General features: G+C 37.9%; 1 pseudogene; it reads left to right on the top strand.

The window, feature by feature from the left end:
* Window positions 1-3325: 3325 nt before the first annotated feature.
* Window positions 3326-4225, top strand: LOC110207870 (actin, cytoplasmic 1 pseudogene; annotated as a pseudogene).
* Window positions 4226-19715: the final 15490 nt, after the last annotated feature.

The raw sequence follows: 19715 nt of genomic DNA, 5'->3' as shown, positions 1-19715 counted from the left end.
TTGAATAAAAATGAGTGTTTTTTGATTGGGTTCTATTAGCCTAGGGAGCAGTAGTTTCTCTCATCTTGGATCATTCTGGGAATGGTGTATTTTATTGGCACATCTCATGTTAAAATTCTGCAATAGTCTTATCTTCATGGAACAGTTGGCTGGTGAAGTTGCATATTGTGTTGATTGATCTTACATATTTTTTGAAGTGTGTTTATGTCTCTCAGGGAGCAGTTTTATAACATCCCCTCACATTTCACATCAACAGTATTAACTAAAATTCCTGGTGTTCATTTGCCATTAAAGTCACAGACTTCATTCTAAGTGTGAGATTGCATTTTTTTTTCTTTTCTACACAATTGTGGATGATGTTTTTAAAGCGGCACACCTTCTAACATCTTGTACATCTATGAAAGGCATAATTGTTGTCATAAAAGAGGAGTTAATACAAGAAAATAGATGCCATTTGACTTTAAATGGAGACCAGCAGAATAATTCCTTATGAAATGATAATTATGAAGGGGACAACCTCCCAAAATCTTTCCCAGGAAGCGACACGGCATACATATCATCAAGCCCAATACAAGATAATAACTTGCATTGTCTTCTTGTAGCGTAACAGTGTGGATTGTGTAAACTTTGTGACCCCAGCAAAGTGTTTTGTATACACTTAGAGTTTAATAAATGTTTGTTGGATTATTTCCCAAAGACATTGTCATAACATTCATACCATGACAAGTTGGGCCTATAATTTTCCATGATTTGCAAATGAAGGAGGACCTTTTCTTTAGATACTGACTTTCATAAAAGGAAATAATTTTCTCAGGATAGGGCAAGCTGATATGCTGCAACCAAATTTTGGCTGTCTTAGTTACCAGCATTTTCTAACCTGGTTTATCAATAGCTTTACTAAAAAGTAATCCTTTGTATGATTGTTCCTCTTTCCCACAACAAAATAAAACTGCTTTACCAGTCCTTCAATCAGTCACTAAAAAAGCATTGACGAAGTGTTTACCATATTCCAAGAAGCAGTGTAGGATTGTAGAGAGCTTGCTTTAACATTAGGAAGACCTAGGCTTAAGTCCTACCCCTGATATATACTGGGCTTGGAACCTGGAAAAATCATACATTATCTCCAATATTCTAGGCAACCGTCTAAGATTATACATTATAGTACCATCTTTCATTGGTAAAGGGAGCTTTCTCCCCTGGGAATTCCCATTGCCACTGAAATTACAGACATAGTTAATATTTGTTCTATTTAATAGACAGTATATGAAGTGCTGGGTAATTCTTTGCTTCATAAAGAAAAAGAACAAAGAAAAAAATAAAGAAAAACAGTCCCTGTCCTGAAGGAACTTATATCCTATTGAAGAAATAATACTCAAGATATTATTTACATATAAGGTACACACTGAATAAGTTGAAGGTAATTTCAAAAGGATGAAACTAGTAGAAAGGGAGACCAGGAAGATGGAATTTGAGCTATGTCTTGGAGGAATAATGAAAAACTACAAAATGAAAATGAAGAGGGAAATCATTTATGGGGAACAGTCAGAACAAACACATGGAGACAATAGAAGGGAAGTGGTATACTAACATGTGTATGCTGGTAAATGTTTAATAATAAGCTCTCTGAAAAGAAAAAAATAGTGTATGACTCCCTTTTAAGTTTATTCTGTACTTTTAACATTTCTTGTATCACTTTCATAGGGCTAGATAATCAACAAGGTAGAAGGTATAAATTCTCACATTGAAAATTTAACAATCAGATCTTGAGTAGGCCAGTATAGCTGGGTGGTAGATTCTGTGGAGACAAGTGAAGTGCAACAAAATTGGAAAGCTAAGAAAGAGCCAGATTGTTAAGATCTTTAAATGCCAAACAAGGGACTTTGTGCTTAATTGTAAAAGTAATAACAACCCACTGGATTTATTGAGGAGGAGAGTGACATGAAAACACTTTTGCTTTAGTAAAATTGCTTTGACAGACTGGAAGATAGGTCAGAGTCAGGGGAGACTTGAGACAGGGTGAACAATTATAAATTTATGGTAATAGTATAGATGAAAGATGATGAAGGTCTGAACTAGGGTAATGGCTAAGTGAGTCGAGAGGAGAGCATAGATGTTATGAAGGTAAGAAATTACAAAATTTGGCAACTTACTGAATTGTGGTAAGAGTGAAAGTGAGAAACAGAGTTGGACACTGGAATCCTAGGTCTAAGTGACTGACAGGAGAGTGGTAATAGGAATAGATGGCAACCTATAAGTTGGAAAGAGAAGTGGGTTTGGGGAACAGATAAGTTTTGTTTTGGACATTTTGAGTTTTAGATACCAACAGGACATTTGGTATCACTAAGTAGGGGTGCACAGGGAAAGAACAGAGTCTAGGTCAGGGCCATAGGGACACTCACACTTAGTTTTTATGACATGGGTAAAGATCCAACCAAAGAGACTGAGGAGCAGTCAAATAAATAGGAAGGAAAAAAAAAACAGTGTCATGAAAACCTATAGAGGAGAGAATATTTAGAAGGAGAACATAATCAACAGTATCAAATGATTCCAAGAGGTTAAGTAGGATGAAGATTGACAAAAAGCCATTAGATAGGACTATTAAGAGATTATTGGTAACTTTGGAGAGGGTACATTCAATTGAATGATGAGATTAGAATTATATTGAGGGGGTTTGGAAAAGACAGAAGAATTGAAGACATTGGATTTAGATAACTTTCTCAAGGAGTTTAGCAGTAGTGAGGGAGGAAGTGGGGAGATAAGCAATAACTAGAGACAATGACCTGATCAAGTAAAGCATTTTTCTGTTTGTTTCTGTTTTGTTTTTAAGATGGGGGACACATAGGTATGTTTTTAGGCTGAAGTGAAAAACCAAATAGATAAGAGAGGGATTAAGAAAGATAAAGAGCCCAATTTGCTGGAAAGCAGAAGAAGAGATAAAATCAAGGGTATTTAAAAAGAAACTGTTTTTTGCCAGGAAGGCCACCTTCTCATCTGAGACTGGACTATACATAGAGATAGTAAGCAAAGATTTTTAAGTGATGTGAGATAAAAAGGAAAGTAGAATTGAAAGCTGTATTTAAAGTCCTCAGTTTTTCAGGAAGTTTGAAACAAGATACTCAGTTTGGGAGCAGGGAAGGAAGGGATGTGGTGCCATGATAGAAAAGAGAAGGGTTATAATAATATTTATGTAGAATTGGATAAAAAGTAGACTAAAGGTAGCTGTGAGCTCTCCCACCCAGAATGCACTTGCCTTCCTCCTGCCTCCAGATGCAGCACCACCTCCTCTCTCTCTTAAGGGTTTAAATTTGCCACTTCAAAGTTCACCATGGATGATGATACTGCTGCTCTAGTTGTTGACAATGGCTCTGGAAAGTGCAAAGCTAGCTTTGTAGGAGACAATGCCCCTCGGGAAGTCTTCCCTTTTATTGTTGGGTGTCCCAGACATCAGGGTATGATGGTGAACCTGGGCCAGAAAGATAGCTATGTGGGGAATGAGGCCCAAAGCAAGAGAAGTATTCTGACCCTGAAGTACCCCACTGAACATGGTATTGTCACCAACTAGGATGACATGGAGAAGATCTAGCATCATACTTTCTACAATGAGTTCCATGCGGCCCCTGAAGAGCACCCTATGTGGCTTACAGAAGCCCCCCCAAATTCCAAAGTCAACAGAAAAAAGATGACTCAGATTATGTTTGAGACCTTCAATACCCCAGCCATGTACATTGCCATCCAGGCTATGCTGTCCCAGTATGCCTCTGGTCATACCACTTGTGTTGTGATGAACTCCAGTGATGGTGTTGATGCAGTTTTGGGGTTCAGGGATGCTGGGACCCAATGTCACAACATGTGGGTCCTGCCTAAAAGAATTCGACCCAAGCCTTCTTTCAGCCAAAGACAAAATTTATTAGAATATTCATCATATTGGGCACACTTAAGAAGTCTGAACATCACAAAACCTATAGAATCTACCAAGATATTTTTAGCTGTTCTCACTTTCCCTGTAATCTCCATGAAGGAGGATTCAGGGGTGCCAGGGGAAGGGAGTAAGTAAGCCTTAGGGAACCAAAAAGCAACTGTTGTTTTCCCTCAATTACCTAGCTCCGAGGGAATTAACAGAACTGAGCATACATTTCCAGATAAGGCATCCGTTCTTGTCCTCTACACTGTGGAAGATGTACCCAGGTCTATTGCCTTAAATCTACCCAGTGGACCCAGACCCTGAGAGCGTCAGGCTGAGTGCAAGACAGCCTCATAACTGTCTGCTCAAAAAACACCTTCAAGCCTTTGTTCTTGGAGAGCGACCCCAACTGCAGAGCAAGAGAGGAGGGGAGAGGGGAAGCTTACATACCTTCCAGTCTTGGCTGGAGAAGAATTTGCGGTTAGGCAGTTGCCCCATACAGGCCACCAAAATGATGAGGTTTAGGGGTTTAGGGATGCTGGAACCCCAAAATCACAACACACAGGTCCTGTCCAAAAGAATTTGACCCAAACCTTTTGGCCAAAGACAAGGTTTCTTAGAACATCCATCATATTGGGCAGACTCTTAAGGAGTCTGAACATTAGTAACCTATTGGCTAGATTAGAAGAATCTGACCAGTGGCTAGATTTCAAGAATCCCAGCAGTGGCTAGATCATAAAAATCTAAACATCTTAATGGAGACAAAATGGACCTTACATACAGAAAGCCTGTGGGAGAGACCTAGGAGTGGCCAGTAAACTGGGGTGAACAGAACTCCTGGGACCTGGACCCTGGGGCCAAGGGAGCCTAGCTAAGATTAAGGGTGGGAAATGGCTGGGGGCCATAAGGAGACAATGGACGGGAGATTGCATGCCCCACAATAAAATGCCAGTTGATAGGATTATAGCCCCAGGCCAAAGCCAGAGATTTGGCCAAGTGGGAAAGTCCAAGGTTTTTCCTTTCTGGGGCCCAGATGCCAATCACATCATGCCCCTCAAACAAATGGGACCTAAATTCTTTTGGAGTAAGGGATGAGGGTTTTAGCTTCTGAAACTGCTTCCTGATGGCAAGGGGCATAAAGCTGTCCCTGCCTGAGGGGGTCCCAAAGAAGAGGTTGACTGGAACAGAACACAAGCTGCATCCAGGGAGTATTGTGGGAATATTTACTGGTATTCGCTATTTGCTACCAACTATAGGAGAATGGCCCATAGTCTGGAAGACATAAATCTGACAGAAAAAACTGCAGGACCCAGATATAAAGCAGGTACTAGATTTAAGGCCCAACTTTGAGAGTATAAAACATCCTTAGTTATGTTTGGATTCAGATAATTCAGTTTTCCAACCATGCAGTATCAAATCCATGCCATAGCCAGACTCAGGAATAGCCAGGTGGGTAACATTCCCTTTCAAAGGAATATAATGAGGAAACTGAGCCAGGAGGATCCCATCTTAGACTGAGGCTAAAATTGTCCTCTCAGCTTTTCCCACTGCTGACTTCCCACCAGTATCACCTTCTCTGAGTAGCTTGTGGCATTTCTCTCAAATGGTGGATTATTGATTATCGATGGATTATGACCCATCAGACAACTCAAAATAAAATCCTATGAGCTTTTATCTCAAGCAGCAAGTTTTATTAATCACAATTTAGGAAAAACTTTTTCAGGATTTACATCTCAATCTTAAATTTGTCCTGGTATAAAAAGCTAATCATTAGAGATTTCCACACACTTGCAAATTTTCAGCAAGCAACATATAACCCAAACAAACATTTTGGCTAGTTTACACATTAAAACAATAACCAACAATAGCTAAATTATTTTGTCAAAGGGTATGACATAATTGCCCCCCCTCTAAAGAGAGAAACAGAGAGAGAGAGAGAGAGATGAGATTGGCATGGCTTTATTTTTTGTTTTTGTTGTTTTGTTTTGTTCTTGGTGCTTGACTCAGGATTAAAAAATTTGGGTGGTGAAGGTGATGAACAGTCAAAGTGTGTTGGAGTCAAACATCCCCAAAGTTCTATAGTATGCCTTCAGGACTCTGATTACATATATATATGAGCACCAGCCCTGGAGTTAGAAGGACCTGAGTTCAAATCTGGCCTCAGACACATGATATTCAGTAGCTGTGTGATCCTGTGTCACTTAACCCCAATTGCCTCACCAAAAAAAAAAAAAAAGACATTGTTAATGAGTTACAAGCCTCTATGAAGCCTGTCCTTTGCTGGAGCAAAGGAGCTAAATAACAAATATCATGATGGAGAGGGGGGAAAGGAACAAGTACATGTAAGTTATGTAATCCTTTAAAAAGAACTTTTTAGATCTTTCACCTTAATATTTGTTACTTTTAACTAATGAGAAGAAATTCAGGGGAAGGTGGCCTAGCCATTCCAGATATTAAATTGTATTACAAAGCAGCAATCATCAAAACTGCTTTGTACTGGCTAAGAAATAGAGTGGTGGAATTGGTTAAGTATGCAAGACACAGTAGTCAATGGACATAGTAATCTATTATTTGATAAACCTAAGGACACCAGCTTCTGGAATAAGAACTCATTCTTTGACAAAAATTGCTGGGAAAACTGGAAAAGAATATGGCAGAAACTAGGCATAGATCAACATCTCACACCATGTACCAAGATAAAGTCAAAATAGGTTCATAATTTAGATATAAAGGCTGATACTGTAAGCAAACTGGGAGAGCAAGGAATAGTTTACCTATCAGATTTATAGAGAACAGAAGAACTCATGACCAAACAGGAGATGGAGAACGTTACAAAAAGCAAAATGGACAACTTTGATTACATTAAATGGAAAAGTTTTTGCACAAAGAAAGCCAATGCAACCAAGATTAGAAGGAAAGTAGAAAATTGGGAAAGAATTTTTACAACCAGTGTTTCTGATAAGGGCTTCTTTTTTAAAATATATAGAGAATTAAGTCAAATCTATTAGAATAAAAGTCATTCCCCAATTGATCAATGGTCAAAGGACATGAACAGGCAGTTGTCACATGAAGAAATTAAAGCCATCTGTAGTCATATGAAAAAACGCTCTAAATCACTATTGATTAGTGAAATGCAAATCAAAACAACTTTTGAGGTGACACCTCATACCCATCAGATTGGCCAACATGACAAAACAGGAAAATGATAAATGTTGGAGAAGATGTAGGAAAATTGGAATACTAATGCATTGTTGGTAGAGTTGTGAAATGATCCAACCATTTTAGAGAACAATTTGGAACTATGCACAAAGGGCTATAAAAATGTGCATACCCTTTGACCCAGCAATAGCACTTCTAGGACTATATCCGAAAGAGATCATACAAATGGGAAAAGGACACACAGTACAAAAACATTGATAGCAGCTCTTTTTGTGGTGGCAAAGAATTGGAAATTGAGAGGATGCTCATCAACTGGGGAATGGCTGAACAAGCTGTGGTATATGAATGTAATGGAATACTATTGTGCTATAAGAAATGATGAACAGGCTGACTTCAGCAAAACCTGGAAATACTTGTATGGTTTGATGCTAAGTGAAGTGAGCAGAACCAGGAGAACATTGTACACAGGAACAGCCACGTTATATGATGACTAATATTGATAGATTTAACCCTTCTCAGCAATACAAGGACCTAAGACATGTCAAAAGGCCTCATGACGGAAAATGCTATCCACATCCAAAGAAAGAACTATGGAGTTTAAATGCAGATAGAAGTATACTATTTGTTATTTTTTTCTTCTGTTGGTTTTTGTTTCTTCTTTCTGGTGGTTCCTCCTATTAGTTCTAATTCTTACTTACAACATCACTAATGTGAAAATATGTTTAATAGGAATGTATATGTATAGCCTATATCAGATTGTGCACTGTCTTGGGGAGGAAGGGGGAGAAAAATGTAAAACTCAAAAGCTTATGGAATTGGTTATTGATAATTCAAAATAAATTAATTTTAAAAAATACTTGTTTCTTTTTTTTTTAAATAAATTGTCAGCCATAATGAATGGCCCCCTAAATTCCCTCCCTACACTCAAAATAGATGTGAATGAAGACTTTACAAGGTCGCTGGGAGTTTTATGAGATTGGTGCCAGTACTTGGGGGAGGGGAGGAGCTTTACCTGTACACTGAAGACCAGTTCAAATAAAAGTGCATGTTAAAGAAAAAAAACAGTAGATTATAGAGAAAAGCAGTGATTGCTTTGCAGCACTGAAGACTCATTTGATATTAAATAGCCTAAATTTGCAGTAGACCCAATCAGCACAGTTTCATGATTTTCTCCAGCTTTATTAAGCAGCCTACACATAGGAATGAAAGAAGCAAATGATGGATGTAATCCAGGGATAAGGTTTGTCAAGGCATAATAGTGATAGGACATGGGGCAAGATATTCAAAAAGAGAGGATAATGTAGAGTCGAACTGGTTCACCAAGGAATTGGGATATGATAGCGAAGGGAGTGTACACTTGCCAGTGCAGGAGTGAGGACTTGGGAAAGAACTGAGGGGTAGAAGGAATAGAAATTATAATGGAGAAAAGGGGGTTGAGAAGTTTAGGAAAAAATTGAATAATTGTGATCACAAAACAATTTTGACATTCATGGGCATGGAAGTAAAACACTTGTGGTGAATGTAAGATAAAGACTATGACCATCTTTTTGTATAATCAAGGTAAAATGGAAGAATAGGTCCTAAGAATTCAATAGATTGAATAACTGGAAAGTTAGAGTATTGAAGGAAATATCAACATATATGTTGATGTCCCTTAGTATAAGGGAATTAATTCACTGAAAAAGAAAGAAGAATGTCTTGGGTGGGGAAACAGTGGAGGTGGGTAGAAGTAGATAATGGCCAACAGAATCTAGATGAAGCAATACTTTAGATAGCATGAACCTCAGCAGAAGAATAGTTGTTGGTTGATAATGGTAGAAGAGGAGTAGACTTTGGAAATGACATTTGGGAGCAAGAAGTATTCTGATTCCCCCATCATGACTAGTGAGTCAATAGTATGGGAGAAAGCATAACTTGTGCTATAAAGAAAGGGTGGCCATAGAAGCTGTGGTATCAAGAGGGAGTTATCTTTGCTTTATTTTATTTTATTTTTCTTAGGCAATTGGAGTTAAGTGAGTTTCCCAGGGTCATACAGCTAGTAAGTATCAAGTGCTTAGTCTGAGGCCAGATTTGAACTCAGGTCCTCCTGACTTCAGGGCCAGTGCTCTATCCACTGCGCCACCTAACTGCCCCTGAGGGAGTCTGATCTTAATGAGTATTAGAAGACAGAACGAATGAGAAAAGAAAAGATTTAACATGAGAAAAAGTTTGTCAATTATGGAATATTTTTCCCCAGAGGGCATAGTGGAAGGGGTAGACAGATATTGGAATGGTATATTGAAGCCTTAGGTTAAGGTGGATGAGAGGAATCAAGTGGATAGTAAGGAAATTGGAATGGGGTTTGCAGGGAAGTTCAGAATCACTGGGACATGAGATGTCTGGTGGAAAAAGATATAAGCTCCTCATTAAGGAATATAGTCAGGCAGAGTATCAGTGGTCAGACAGAGGTCTACCGAAGAAACCAAATACAACACACAACATACAAGCACACACACACACACTCACACACTACCCTGCAAAACTACTGCTCCATAGCAAGAATAAATTACTTTCATAGAAATGCTTACACTATTAAGTCTAAATTTCCTAAAAATGTTACTCTGTGTTGGAAATGCTGATACAGCCTTAGTTGTGAACACTTTTCCCTTCAGAAATCACTCACATCTTCATGTCTATTTATTTTTTTACCAATTATCCAATTTGTAAAATAGAGTTATATCATATAAATTAATCTTATGATGTTAGGTTTATATCCTATTATTTTTTAAAAATTATAAACCACAAAAATCTTTTTTTAATTGTACGAAAAATAATGGCACCCAGATTGATTCTCCTTTTGTCAGTTCTTTCTGCGCTTTGAGAATATTGCTCTAGGCTGGGAATAGTTACTAAGAAGACTTTAGGATTCAATGTATATTATTGCTAATGATGCTGCTTTTTCTAGGCAGGTTTTATATTAAGTTAGTTATTGGTAAGTGATAATGCTAAGGTTGCTATGAACTTTTCCAGGTTGCTCTGATAGTACTTTTCCTCTTTGTAGAGGAAAAAAAAAATCAGAGATCAGGTATTTAGGGCAAGAAGAAACTGAAAAAAAAAATGAGTCCAATCCTATCACTTTTTAGGTAAGGAAACTGAGACTGAGAAAGGTTACATGATTTTCTAACAGTCACACAGGTAGTCAAACAGAGAGGATTCAAACTCAGGTCATCTTATTCCAAATCCACCATTCTTCCCTCTATACCATTTTGTGTCATCTGCTATTACAGAAAGAACTTGATTACCCAGCAAACCCCAAATTCCTCAATGGTTGAGCAGTATGAAATTCCTAACAGATCTTACAACAGGAAAGCAAAAGCAATTCTGATATGTCCAGTGACTTGAAACCATAGACTTTATCTGACTTCCATCATGTCCTTTTTCCCATCCCTAAGTACCCAGCCGCCCCCACGGTATTTGGAGAGAGTTACTAGGACAAGCCATACTCCTATTGCCAATGTTGTCAATTGATCTCCCCCAAGGACTTCTGATACACTTCTACCTTTGAAAATCAGATAACACAAACTTAACAAGGTACTTATTAGTTTCAAGCAGAACTGCATTATCTTTCAGTGAGAAATGTTTAATTTATTTCCTTTGCCAAATAAAGCACATTTATTAGCCACCCTCAACACTAAGATGTGCCTGGAAACATGATCGTGAAAACTATTTTTAAATGGCCTTGGCTGTTTAAATTTAAAATAATGCAGGCTTCTTAATAGGTGGGTGAATATTTGGCTTTTAATAGTATTAACTCTCTAGCCATATGCTAGGCATTTTGAATTCACCACCTTTTTAAATCTGTGATTACTTTTACTAGCCCTAAAGGGATTTATTTAGTGATTATCAACTGAACAGTTGAAAAGTTGCTTCTCTAATATGACTTGAAAGACAAATGTGTTGAGCAATAATGAGAGGGCAGCAAAAATCACAGAATGTCAGGGCTGTAAGAGATCATATATTGTTCTATTTTTTTTAGCAATTTTTTCCTTGCATTGATCCAAAATTTGCCTCTCTGTATCCACATGGAACCATTCATTGTTCTTAATTCTGCCCTCTGGGGTCAACTGGTACAAATTTGATTTGTCCTTTAAGTTACAATCCTTTAGATATTTGAAGACATAGTAGATTCCCCTGAGTTTTCTCTCCTTCAGGATAAATATCGACCAGTTAAATACATACAGATTTAAAAAAAAAAACCATACATTTTCTCATGGAATTTAAAGAAATACTGCAAAGAGCTAACTAGGTGGTGCAGTGGATAGAGCCCTGGGCTTGGAGTGAGGGAGACCTAAGTTCAGATATGGTTTCAGACACTTGCTAACCATGTGACACTATCCTCTTGCACTCCTGTCACAAAAGATGAGTTGGTCCTTCTTGCCAAGACATATACAATTTATCCCATTTTATCCCCTTTCCTCCAGCAGATAGCATCCTCTGTCATCCCCACTTTCTCACAAATGTTCAGTCTCTCCCTATCTATTGGCAGTTTTTTTATTATCTATAAACACACCCACAGCTGCCTGATTCCTCCAAAACCCTCACTTGATCCATCCATCTCTGATAATTATCATCCCATATTTATATTCCCTTTCGTAGCTAACCTCCTGGAGAAAGCCATTTACCATAGCTGCCTCCACTTCCTCTCTTGTTCCTCTCTTTTAAAATCTCTTTGGTCTGGCTTCCAGCCTCATCATTCAACTGAAACTGCTCTCTCCAAAGTTTTCAGTGATCTCTTAAAAGCCAAATACAATGGTTTTTTTCTCAGTCTTCTACCTTTTGACCTCTCTGCACCTATCGACCCTGTTTATAACCGTCTTATCCTTATTACCCTCTTTATTCAAGCTGTTACTCTCTCCTGGTTCTCCTCCTACTTGTCTGACTGTCCCTTCTTGGTCTCCTTTGCTGTATGTTCATCCAGATAATGCCCAATAACTGTGGGTATCACATAGAGTTCTGACCTGGTTCCTTTTTTCTTCTCCCTCTATACTATTTCATTTGATAATACCATCAGCTCTCATGGATTTAATTATAATCTCTATTTTAATGACTCTCAAATATACTTATCCAGCCCCAACCTATCTATTAACTTTGGGTTTCACATCTCCAGCTGCCTATTAGTCATTTTGAACTGAATATATTGTAGACATTTGTGTCCAAAACTGATCTCATTATCTCCTCCATCCCTTGCCAACCAAACCCTTTCTGATCACAAACTTCTTTAGTACTGTCAAGGGTACCACAATCCTCTCAGACCACCAGTCTTGAGACTTAGGTGTCATCTTTGACTCCTCACTCTCATTAATCCTCCACCCACCATAATTCAATTCAATTAACATTTATTAAACACTTACTATGTGCCAGGTGTTATGCTAAGCACTGGTGATACAAATAAGAAAAAAAGAAAAATAGCCCCTGCCCTCAAGGAGCTTATAATCTAAGAGAGGGAGACAACGCACAAAAGGAAGCTGAAAAAGGAAATATAGAGGGACACCAGGGAATAATCAACTTGGGGTATGTGGTTTGATGGAGTTTAAATAATGCAGAGCTGCTGATGGGAAGTGGAGAGCTATCTGGAATATCCTGAAAATTCAGAACTTTATGCAATCTGTTACCAAGGCCTATAGATTTGAGTTTTGCTACATCTCTCATGTATGCCCTTTTCTCTCCTCTGATACTGTCACCACTCTGGTGTAGGACTTCATTTCCTCTCTCCTGATCTATTGATTGCAATAGTCAATTGGTACTTCTTGCCTGCCATAAATCTTTTCCTACTTTAGTCCATCCTCCTTTCATCCATCAAAGTGATTTTCCTAAAATGTGGGTCTGACTATGTCACCTCCCTACTGAATGAACTTCATTGGCTCTCTGTCACCTCTAGGATCAAATTAAAGTCCTTTGGCATTCAAAGTCCTTCATATTACACACACCCTTGCCTGACTCCCTTTACTTTCTTGAAGTCCCAGCTAAAATCACATCTTCTAGAGCAAGCCTTTCCCAAACCCTCATAATTTTAGTACCTTCCTTCTGTTGATTTTGTGTCCATTTTCTATATCATTTGCTTGTACATAGCGTTTTGTAAGTTATCTTTGCCATTTATCATAAGCTCAGGAGCTGTATTTTGGGATTCTCTGTATCCTTCAGCCCTTAGCATAGAGCATCCATCATAGTAGGTGCTTAATAAATGTTTGGTGACTGACTTACTGACCATGGGCAAGTCACTTAACCTCAGTTGACCTCCCTCATATGTAAAATGAGGAAAATATAGAGAACTTTCCAAAACAAAGCACTAGATAAATGTTAGCTATTAGCATACATAAATAATATAATAAAAAGTGTATCATTATTTCAGAGCTGATTCACCCAGCCCCCAAGCACAACGTTAGGTTAGTATGGTGGCTGCTACTAATTTTAAGATTCTATGGGATAACCACGTGGGTGATATCTTCTTAGAGGAGCTCACAAGCATTTGCTGGTATATTTCCTCTTAGTAAATCAGCTAATAAATTCAATTAGTTCTTTAGCAAAGGCATTTCTTCAAAGGGCAAAGCAACAGCAATAATTCTAAAACTTTTTCTGAACCACTAGGATTACATTCTCCAAAAACTACACATAGAATCGTGGAAGAAAGGGCATGGGAATAAACTTAAAACAAAATGAGATTGATTAGAGAAAGGCAAATCAAAGCACCTTTGAGATACCACCTCACACCTATCAGAAATAAGAAATGCTGGAGGGCATGAGAAAAAATAGGCACAATAGAAACTGTTGGTTCAGTTGTAAACTGGTCCACCCATTCTGGAGAACAATATGGAACTATGCCCAAAGGCTATAAAATTGTGTATACACTTCACTCCAGCAATACTACTACTAGGTCTCTACCCCAAAGAGAAAAAGGAAAAGGATCTATATGCAAATGTGTGTGTGTGTGTGTGTGTGTATGTATTTATGTACATACACACACACACACACAGAGCTCTTTTTATAGTGGCAAAGAATTAGAAATTGAGGGAGTGCTCATCAATTAGAGGATGGCTGAACAAGCTGTGGCATATGATTATAATGGAGTATTACTGTGCTATATAAAATGATGAGGGGTGTGGTTTCAGAAAAAAATATGGCAAGACATATATGAACTGATGCAAAGTAAAGTGAAAAGAACAAGGAGATTATTATGCACAGTAAAAGCATTGTTATAATTATGATCAACTGTGAAAAACTTAGCTACTCTGATCAATACAACTATCCAAGACATTCCCAAAGGACTCGTGATGAAAAAATGCTATCTCCAGAGAGAGAACTGATAAACTCAGAGTAAAAAATCAACTATAATTTTCTAGAGTGTTTTTTTTTGCAATATGGCTAATATTGAATTTTGTTTTGCACTATTTCACATGTATAATTGATATCATATTTTTTGACTTTTCAGTGGGCAAAGGAGGGGTAGGAAGGAGAGAGAGAATCTGGAATTCAAAATCTAAAAGGAAAAGAATGTTAATAAATAATACATTTTTTAAAATGAGAGTGATGTTTATGTGTAGGACACAGACAATTTACAACTCTGAAGGTTCCTTTCTTTCTCTGGCATTGATGACAAACATAGAGTAGTCCTACAAAACTCCAGAATGTGGCCTGAGTTGGATTTAACTGTAACTGGGAAATATTCTATTTGAGTTTGATACCACCGCTCTAGAGGGTTCTCACAGAATTCCTTGCGGAGCATGGTGTAGGATCTAGATGTCAAACACATGGTGGCCAGAAACACTCCCAGGGATGAACTAGATTAAAATGTTATTGGAAAATATTTCACAAAATAAATTAAAAAAAACCAGTAAAACATCAACAATATTCATTTATGCTTTTCTAAGTTAATGCGCTGCAGAAAGGGTTCTTTTTGGGGGTCAGGAATTCAGTCTGTAACCTAGAGGCAAATTCAGTTTCCCATGGACTTTTCTTATGCATCTGAACTATTCAAGACTGTCTCTTTCTAGAGAGGGGATTGTCTATTTTGCATCTAGAAGCCTTCTTCTTTATATTCCAATGTCTCTTTTAGCAGGGACAGGTCTCCCACTTTTGTAGAAATCTCACCATATATTAACTGAGAAAAGCCTTTGGGTTTGGTCATTGGGATGTCAGTAGTGACCTTTGAAAGAGAAAATAAAGAGGCTGGTGAGAAAGTGGAACCCTAGAAAATAGAAAATGTTTTCAAGATCATGGCTCTAGATCTGGAAAAGACCTTAGAGGCCAGATAGTTCAATCCTTTCTTTTTATTATTGATGAGGAAATTAAAGAGCAGGGAGAATAAGCAACTTGTCCAAGATTATAGAAAGAATAAGTATCAGAGGAACTGTTTGAACTCAAATCCTCTGACTTCAGAGTTGGAACTCTTTCCATTGTGTCACATTTGGTGGTAAATGAGAGGCACTCGGGAGTAGGTGATAGGTTAGAAGGGTGTAGACCCAAGGAAGTCTCACTGTATTTATAGACAAGGGAGGAACAATTATCATAGAGGGAGATGTTGAAGATGCATGAAAGAGAATAATTGCTGAGACAAACTCCTGGTGAAGACTGATAGGTTTGAAATTAAGACTGAAGGGATCTTTTGATCAGCATGGAATAGGAATATCTTTTTTCCTCTGCAACAAGAAGGAGCAGAGAAAGTGACTGGCAATGCAATACTCTTGGGCCAAACCAGATTAAAATAATTGGGTGACGATGCAGAAAAGTTTAGGATTAGACTTAGAAGTAGAAGGGGCTCTCTTCAGATGGCCTCCATGTTCTTAGTAAAGTAGGAAGGCAAGTCATCTGCTGCTAAGTGGGTAATGGAGAAAAACTGAAGGAGCTATTCTGAAACTAATCATATCTCCTTTATCAAAAGATGCAGCTCATAAGATCCAAAGTCACAGAAAACACATGGTCTTCCCTTGGTTCTCAGGGCCAGTAGGGAACTACTAACCCCAAGAACGTTTCTAGAATGTGATGAGGTCTGCATTCATGCAAGCAGCGAGGAGGGGATACAAATTGGGAACAACTAGCCAGCCATGCTGTCTTCTTTCAACACCAGTAAAAATGTAAAGCTCTTCTTTTTATTGTTAGAATCTTTCCCTTCTATTTTTTTTTCTGAAAATAAATGGCAAACAGATGGATACTATTTTCTCAATAAGAGATTTTCTTGAAATTGCTATTTACCAAAAACATACATTTAGCAGAATTGTGGCTATTATCACTGAATGATTCCCAAAACTTAAGATGAAAAAAAAAAAGGTGCTTGATAAATCCTTTAGAAAGTATAAGGGCGACATCTAGTGGTGAGAAATAGGTAGTGTCTTTAGCTACTGCACAGCATTCTGGCTATAGGGTAATTCACAAACTTCTCATTGATCGAGAATCTGATCTTATTATTTCCAAAACTGGAAATTTAGTTCCAGGCAGGAAGATGAATTTGTTAAAAGAACTGAAGAGTCAATTGAAGGCCTGTTACACCCAGATACATGCATTTTTCTTTGTTCATTTGTGGTAGGGAGACAGAGAGAGATTGTTGGTATAAGGCCACATTGTTGTGTAAGTAAGTTAAACAGAGAAACATATTAATGATAACTGAGGGTTTCATTTGTTTTGCTCTATCAAAATATCCAAGTAACCTAAATGGAAGCAGTAATACTACAAGTTTATACTTTGTTTTTATTAAAGCCCCTTTTTGTATCTGAATAAAAGGGAGAAAGAAGAGAAAGGTAGAGAGACACAGAGACATAGTGACAGAAAAACAGAAAGATATCTAGAATACAGTCTCAATAGTTTTAAAATGAACAGATAAGTAATTTCTTATCTTTATATGGAGGCAAACTAACTATAAAAGTTCATAATCAAGTCAATAAGTGTTTATGAAGCATATACTACATGCCAGGAGCCATGATGAGTGCTAGGGAGAAAAAGAACCACAAAACCAAACCAAAGGGAAACAAAAATAAACAAACACCAACCTTTACTCTCAAAAAGGTCACAGCCTGATAGGTAAGACAACATGCAAACCATTATGTAAAATCAAGATATGTGTAAGATAAATGGGAAATAATCACAGAGAGAGGGGACTAACATTTAAGGGAGATAAAGAAAATCAATAAAGTTTAAAGAGAGCAAGAAATTATGAATATTTAATGATGCCAGGTTTCCAGGCAATGATGAAGCAGAGATGGGTGTGGGAGGTGAAAGTACAGAGTAGATAGATTCTCCAGGTTCAATGGTAGTCATAGTCATTGAAACTTCACAATTCTATGCAGACAAATCACTCCTTTAGTGGGTCAATATGCCAGACAAGACTCCAGCTGTTCACGATTATATACAGTTACCTGATATTGTAGCACCAATCACAAGCTTCTGACCACTGACATATACATATATATGTATATATGTACATACATACATACACACATATATACACCCCTGGGCTCCTCTCTTTCCATTATTTCTACCTCCCATGATCCTTAAGTCCCTCCTTCCATCAGGGAAAAATTATACCTCCCTAAGTGGCTCAGTAGATAAAGTGGAACTCAGTGAAAGACCTCAGTACAAACCCAGCCTCAGGCACTTAAAAGCTGTATGAACTTGGTCAAGTCACTTAACCTCTGCCTGTCTCAGTTTCCTCAACTACAAAATAGGTTTTCATCGTCGCACCAAATTCCTAGAGATTGTTGTGATGATAAAATGAGATATTTGTACAGCATTTAACAATGTATAGCACATAGCAGGTGCTTATTTTTTGTTTGTTTGTTTTTGTTTTCTTTTTTTTGCTAGGCAATGGGGTTAAGTGATTGCCCAGGGTCATACAGCTAGTGCTATGTGTCTGAGGCTGGATTTGAACTCAGGTACTCCTGAATTCAAGGCCGTTGCTCTATCCACTGAGCCACCTAGCTGCCCCTATAGTGGGTGCTTATTTAGTGATTGTTTCCTCTACTTAGCCTCTTTGTCAATAAGGGGCTACACTATTCTTGGTGTATATAGAATGTGTGCTCTCGCTCTTTTCTCCAGAGCCAGGAAGCCCACATCTTCTTTCAGTCTAAGGTTATTTTAAGGGATTTTTTTGGGGGGGAGTTGTCTTCCATAGTACTGCCATCTGCTTGAGTCTCCACAGATTGTATCTCTTCATTGCTATGAATCTGTGACATATAGCCAGTTCCATTTAACCACTTAACAATAATTAGCTTCTACAGAGGGGTATTTAATTCAAAGAACTAGCAAGAACATACAAATAATTTTCCAAACACCTGGAGGAGCATAATCTCCCCTACCACCTTGGGGGAGGGAGAGAATTAGGCTCCTAACTCATTTTTTTACATAACATTGGTCCCATCAAGCCCATGTCTAGAAGTGGCATGATTGTCTAGTGCATGCTTCTCCTAGGCACTCCTGGTAATAAAGATCCCACCATCCCCCCTAAAAAATATTGTCTCCTTGCTTTGGGGGGCATTTATTCTATACTGACTATAAAATCTGACCTGGATTTCAACTCCCAGATCCCTGTGGCTTGCTCTCCCAAATTCTGAAACTTTCAATATTGGAGACTTTCCCCATTTACTCAAAATAGAATTTTGGAGGCCCATTTGGAGGGCCAAATAGACTCAGAGCGGGAGAAGAAAGACCTTTCCCTTTACAGAGAAAGAGGAAAAGAATAAGCATTTATTAAGAGCTTACCAGATGGCAGGCAGTTTTCTAAATGCATTACAAATATTATCTCATTTAAAGGAAACAATCATTTATTAACTACCTAATATGTGCCAGGGATTGTGCTGAGTACATTACAAATATTAACTCATTTGATCCTCACAACAAGGTAGGTGCTATGATGATCCCTATTTTGTAGTTGAGGAAACATACAGACAGAGGTTAAGTGACTTGCCCAGAGTCACACAGCAAGTAAGAGTCTCAGGTCTGATGCTCAAGAGTTCCTGACTATGGGCCCTACTGCTCTCCATTTGGAAGGGTGGCATAACTCAAACCAAAGAATGGGGTCTATGAATTACATGCATACCTTTTTCATTTACCTCCTTAACCCTACATGAGTCATGAAACTTCCTGAGGACAGAAACTGCCATTCATTTAATTTTCATAACTACACCAGAGCACTTCACAGGGTTCCAGATATAGTGGACACTTGATAAAGTTTTGCTTTTGTCTTTGTTTTTGTTTTTGTTTTCATTGAAATTGACCTTAGTGAAACTCTGGATTCACAGACCAAAGAGTCTTCCCAAATTTGAACCTGGTCTCATTCATTTACTCCTGTGATTTGGGGAAAGTCATTTCTCCTTAGGCCTCAGTTTCTTAATCTACAAAATAAAAGGGAAGATGTAATTGATCTTTTAAAGCCCCTTCTAGCTCTACAACTATTTGATTTTTACCATAAAGTCTTAGTTTTGGGAACAAGCTATTAATGATAGAGAACTTGAACGGCTTTTGGACGACACACAGGTTTTTCTCATTTCCATTCCTAGGAAGTAAAACAATCCTAATTATTCACTGGTGTAGGTCACCAACTTGAGATCATAAATATAAAAAAAAAAGTTGGTGGGTCTTTTTTTTTTTGCATGATTATAAATTCCATAAGGGCAAGGCTTGTTTTGATGTT

Source organism: Phascolarctos cinereus, unplaced genomic scaffold (genome assembly GCF_003287225.1).
Source record: "Phascolarctos cinereus isolate Bilbo 61053 unplaced genomic scaffold, phaCin_HiC Scaffold_4;HRSCAF=312, whole genome shotgun sequence".
NCBI classification, from domain to species: Eukaryota; Metazoa; Chordata; class Mammalia; order Diprotodontia; family Phascolarctidae; genus Phascolarctos; species Phascolarctos cinereus.
Note: the sequence above shows the minus strand (reverse complement) of the source record. Positions and strands in the feature narration are given on the sequence as shown.